The sequence below is a fragment of the Tetrao urogallus genome, assembly GCF_951394365.1.
Source record: "Tetrao urogallus genome assembly, chromosome: 2".
NCBI lineage: Eukaryota > Metazoa > Chordata > Aves > Galliformes > Phasianidae > Tetrao > Tetrao urogallus.
The window spans coordinates 90,511,861-90,518,184 of NC_136814.1; positions in this window are offsets into that span (position 1 = coordinate 90,511,861).

The following is a 6,324-nucleotide window of genomic DNA, read 5'->3' on the forward strand; positions in this document are numbered from 1 at the left end:
ACTATGTCTAGAGATGCAGGGCTCACAAACTATTTCTAGTTAGCAGTTCTGATACAAATATTAAATGTTATTATAGATACACCTCATCAGCCCAAAAAAGTTAAAAACTAGAGTGAATTCAGAACTATAGAGATAATAGATTGAAGAGGAAAGAAAAAAAAAGATGTACAATTTTTAAGAATAGATAGAAATAATTGTTGGGAAAATGAATAAATGCTTGCAGCATGGTGGAATGCATATTCTTACAAGCTAATGGGGTAAGATACATAAAAAGGAAAAGCTTCCTGAAAACAATACAACACAGAAAACTTTGTTCTAGAGGACAGCAGCAGCAGGAATCCAAAGGCAATCAGAACAGAACAGGCTTGTTGGTAGGTTTTGAGAAGTCGTGAATTTTGGAAAAAGGTAGTTTCAAGTTAGCACCCTTACCAATGGCACGATATGTATAACTCCCTCCTGTGAAGCCATACAGGCATTTAAAATAACAGGCTTCAGCACACACATGCTCTAAACCAGTCTACTTCCCAGACCTTTAGGATGATTTGGAAAACTGATGGCCTTTTATTGGAAGGTTTCAACACAGAATAGAATTTCTTTTTCATCTGTCTTTCAAATAATGACATTAAGCACTTTTAAAGTAGTGGCAGCCACAAGCACACCCACAAAGAGCACTGACACCTGCTCCAGAAGTCTTGGAAAGCTGCACTTAAAATAGATTTCAAGGAGATAAGCATAACTCTTCCACATAAAATCATTAACAGTTGAAAAGACTACTAAGATCACTGAGTCCAACCATCCACCCATCATGATCACACCACTAAACCATGCCATTAAGTGCAACACCTACAATTTCCTCAAAAACCTCTAGCAATGGTGACCCCACCACTTCCATTCCCAGCCTGTTCCAATGCACTACCGCTCATTCTAGAATTTTTTCCCCAATACTTAACTCGAACCTCCCCAGCACCACTTATGGTTGTTATGCTGGAATGGACTGCCCAGGGAGGTGGTGGAGTCACAAACCCTGGGGGTGTTCAAGGAAAGACTGGATGTTGTGTTGAGGGACATGGTTTAGTGGGAGCTATTGGGAATAGGCGAACGGTTGGACTGGATGATCTTTTAGGTCTTTTCCAACCTTGGTGATTCTGTGATTATCTCTTGTCTATCACTAGCATCTAGTATGTTGAGTACATTACCTTTTTAAGATTCAAAAGTAAAAAAGCTATTAAAAAGATCAGATTATTTTAAACTTAAAAGTTTGTGGAAGATGACAGAAAGCCAGCAACTGTGTAAAGCCAATACACATTGACCTATTTATTTGTCCCTCCAAAACGCAGATATTTTTAGCCCAAGACACAGTCTCACTATCACACAAACCAAGAGTGTATCCCTTCAGGAGTGCAATTTCCAAATGCTACTTGTATGGATATGGGTTTGGGGCTCTTTAACATTCAAAAGGATTTCTGTTCTTGATATTGACCAATTTGCTCATCTTACCAAAACAACTACTGTGGAGAAAAAAAATCTGAGGCTGCATAAAGAAAAGAGTTAATGGAGCATAACCTGGTCTTAACCTGGGCACAGTTTAGTGATAGGACTCTGTAGGTCAGGCTAACAGTTGGACTTCATGATTCTGAAGATCTTTTCCAACCTAGATGATTCTATTGTCATTATCCAACAACAGGGGCTTAACGGAAGACATTACTTGCATTTTAACTTGCTCCTAAAAGCCAAACAGGAGCAAGAATTCTTCACTTCGCAACATACAACTTTTCCTCATGAGGATGGCAAAAAGGACAGTGGAGACAAGAGCCACACTAAAGAAGCATGGAAGGAATAACACAGAAGCCTGTGTAGGTCAGGCTTAATACAGCCTGAGATTAACTGCCCTAGACACCCATCCACTTGCGAGGACTACAAAAGTAAATGCTACTACAAAGACATTCATGATTGCAGCAAGATCCTATTACTCTGCCAATCTACTAGAGAAAGTCTCTTCTGTCTATATATTCCTATACTTCAGAACTTTTTGACTTTATGACTCAAACCATTCTTATTATTCCACAGCAAGATCATACGATATTAAGATCCCTTTCAACCCAAGTAATTCTCGGATGGGACAAGTCAATGCTCTCATGTTTCCCAGCAATCCAACAGCACACCCTCCCTTGCAACCCTAACATTACCTTTTCAGGAGCTCAACCTTCAGAAGGAACTGGACCTTTACACTCACACTACAGGCAGGTGATGTTTTTCCAGAAACCAGCCTTATCAGCCTCTATGACTCAGAAGTCAGAGTCTGATTTGACTTCATCCCCAGCCCATGTTTCTTCATATCAAATAGCTGCCTCAAATCAAACCTTGAGGTGCTGCAAAGACTCAGCTGCTCAGCTTCTCCTCTTGCCCACCCCAGTTGCTCCTCTTACTTCCCTGCACATTTAAGCACACCCAGGCTGTACAGGACCCATTTTTCAAAAAGCATGGAGAAAGCCCCTCATTTTCATGAGAATTCCTACCTGAAGCTTCTCCCCTCTTCCCTGCTGCCACCTTTTGCTCACCCCAACTCTCTCACTGCCCTGCAGCCCCCGGTATAGCCTCACTCCACTCCCGCAGACAGGCTCCCAACCCCCAGCCTCCAGCACGCCGTCCCTCACGCCCAGCACCGGCCCATTCCCATCCTTCCCCATCCCACGCCACCGCAGCTCCGCTCCCAAACCCCTCACGCCATGTCTGCCCACACCCAGCACCGAGCAACCCCCGAGCTCGCGACACTCTCACAAACAGCCCCAGCGACCTCACACCGCCTACTTCGCACACCACCTCTCCACGCCTGGCCGGCCCGTCCCGTACCTGCCGGCGGTAGCGCGGCTCCCCGCAGCGCGATGGACACAGGCCGCGGGACTATTGACGGAAGTAACATGGGGCGGCTCTGACCCCGCCCCCGCGACGCGCTGATTGGCCGCCGGCCGCGGCGCTTGTTGCTACCCGGCAGCGCCCTCGTCTATTGGTGCCGTGGGGGCGCTGGCGTCAGCGGCGGGCGGGGGCCGGGCGCGAGCGGGAAGCGGGGCGCACGTGCGTCAATGTTTTGCCGGCGAGAGGGACTGAGGGGGGCGGGGCCGCGGTTGCGGCCGCATCGTGGCGTCTTGCCTGAGCCTCGGTGTTGTACGCGGAAGCCCCTCAGGAAGCCACATCCGTGCGGCTTGTAGCTTGTCGTAGAATCACAGGACGACCGGAGTTGGAAGGGACCCTAAAAGGCCATCCGGTCTGAGCCCATGCTGTGAACAGGGGCGTCTACAGCTTGAGCAAACACTGTGCATCCTGACCTTGGTTGTCTGCAGGGATGGGGCGTCCAACACCTCTGTGGTGGTGACTGTATGTCACAAATACCTCTTCATGACAACACTTTGCTTCTAATCGGCTCTGGTAGTACATAGCCAAAGAAACAAAGCACTCAGCAGAGAGAGCAGGGAAAGGCTTTTATCTCCCTGAGTTGAACACTAAGGCACAGCTAAACAGTGTGGCAGACCACTCAAAACCATAAGGCAGCCACGCTTCCAGATCCAAATGCAAATACAGCCACGGCAAAGGCAGCAGCTCCTCATGGAAGGAGGCTGTAGGCCACATGTCAGTCTGCTTGCCGCAATGCAGTTGAAAAGAGTTACCCAGCCTCTCACTGGATGAGAACGTGAGATGGTATTGGCAGTTTTATGCCAGTAAACTCTTTTTGGGGCCACACACTTTCCTGTAATTGTCAGTCTTGCTAACCCCCATCTTTATTTGCTTATTTATTTCTTCTAGCCTCAGTTCTTGCTGATATTGCTGGCTGCTGGTGGCAGCCTTTGGCCTAACACAGCTAGCAAGATAGATGAGTCCACCCACAGTCATCCTTTCCTTGTCTGGACCGAGCAATTCTGTTGTAAATATATCTTAACTGCCAATAACTTATGGTATATTCAAGACCTGCCTGGATGCCTACCTGTGCGACCTGCTGCAGGGAACCTGCTTTGGCAGGGGGGTTGGGCTCGATGATCTCTGGAGGTCCCTTCCAACCCCTACAATTCTGTCATTCTGTGATTCTGTATTCCATTAAAGACCCTTTCTTGCTCCTTTGGATATTGGTTGAGAAAACTCCTTCGTATTAGGGAAAAAATCATTTTGCCTGCAGGTTTCCTCCCTACTTTCTCTGTGTCTATTCAAGAGTTATACGGAATGTGAACGTAAAACACAAACACAGTTACCTTACAGCCCAGATCTTTTAGGGCAGATGGGTTTTGATTAGTGGAACATCATGAGCTGACTGTCTGATTGCAGAGTAACACAGTTCAAAAAACATGGTACAATACTCTTGCATTTAGCTGAGGATGAGGCAGCGTTAACGCACTGAAAGAGAGTAAGCTTTCAGGGCAGAAGGCGCAACAAGCACGCAAATGCAATCATCCACATTCTTAAAGAAAGTATGCAAGGTGGTAAGGAACACCTTCTGGTATTTGTCCTGCCCTCATCTCAGAGCTAGTAGATCGGTGCCACAGTGGTCACTATAGGAACAGGGAAAAGAAGCAAACTTTGCTGTATAGAAGCCTGTCTTCTGCCAATACCATTGCATGACACTTCAACATGGAGAAGGATTTACTTAAGTGTTGCCCAAGCAGCAAACTGTGTTACTGTACAGAGCCTTTGAGGGCTGAAGAATCTTAGGGACAGGTGGGCATGCAAGCCATTTGTAAGCCATGTCTTTCATGCGGCACACAGAGCTGGTACTCACAGCCTTTAATCGTCCAGCCCGCTCAATGTCTCATGCTTTAGGAAGCATACAGTATGAAAGGAGAAAGCAGAGGCTGCAGTGACATGTTTCTGGTACCTTTATTTTTCTCTTTCATAGGTACTAGAAGAGTAAGGACAAATATGTCCTCCCAGGTTGGGCAGCCACACATTTTGATCTGCACTGCTAATTTATTGAAGTCATTAATAGCTGAGACATATAAGTAATTGGGTTTTCCATGACAATTCCTCTATTTCCTGAATATTACAGAATCACAGAATCACAGAATCACAGAATCACCCGGGTTGGAAGGGACCTCAAGGATCATGTAGTTCCAACCCCCCTGCCTAGCAGGGCCACCAAACATACACATTTAGACCAGGTTGCCCAGGACCCCGTCCAACCTGGCCTTGAACACGTCCAAGGACGGGGCATCCACAACCTCCCTGGGCAGCCCGTTCCAGGGCCTAACCACTCTCCTCGTAAAGAACTTCCCCCTAACATCCAACCTAAATCTTCCCTCCTTCAACTTGGATCCATTTCCCCTAGTCCTGCTATTGTCAGCCCTTTTGAAGAGTTTACTCCCCTCCTGGGTGTAGGTTCCCTTCAGGTATTGATAGGCTGCAATGAGGTCACCCCGCAGCCTTCTCTTCTCCAGGCTGAACAAGCCCAACTCCCTCAGCCTGTCCCCATAGGGGAGGTGCTCCAGCCCCCTGATCATCTTAGTCGCCCTCCTCTGGACCCTTTCCAAAATCTCCATGTCTTTCTTGTACTGAGGGCTCCACACCTGGACACAGTACTCCAGATGGGGCCTCACAAGAGCCGAGTAGAGAGGGACAATCACCTCCCTGTCCCTGCTGAATATTCTCCAGTTGTTGTATTTTCCCTAATGGTTTCAGTGTATTTATATAAACTGTACATTAAAGAGAGCCACAACAATCTGATTTTTTTTAATTGATTTACTGCAGTCACTTGTAATGACGTCGATTTTATTTGTATGTGGATATATTCCAACTATAGCAAAATCTTGTGCTAATTTGACAAGAAGATGTGGTGTTCATTGCCTGTGGCATTGAATCATCATCTCTATTGGAAGTGTGCTTTGCTCTACATATCCCCAACAAAAGGGAGTTGTTTACTATTTATGCTATTAGTTTGCCTTTTTTTTTTTTTCTCTAACTAAAGCTGATATCTTTTCAAACAAGCAAATTTATAAATATTTTCTATTGTAAAGAATAATTGTTAAATTGTTAATCAGATTCTATCTTGAGAGTCCAAGCTCCTATCTATAAAAAATGTTCAATATATTCAGGATTGAAGACTGATAAATGTATTTTTTAAAAACCACATGTAGTGTGTGTCTATGTTAAAATATATATAAAAGAAAATATATTGTTAATTTTGGGGGTATTTCAAACATTAAAATAACAATGAAACTCGGAGACATTAAAGACAAATCCAATCAACAGTGAGCAATTGATTCTTGAGTAACTTAGTAATATTTGACACTGTTGTGCATCAGACATTCTTCATAGAATGAGTATCTGAATTTTTCCTTTCTAGTG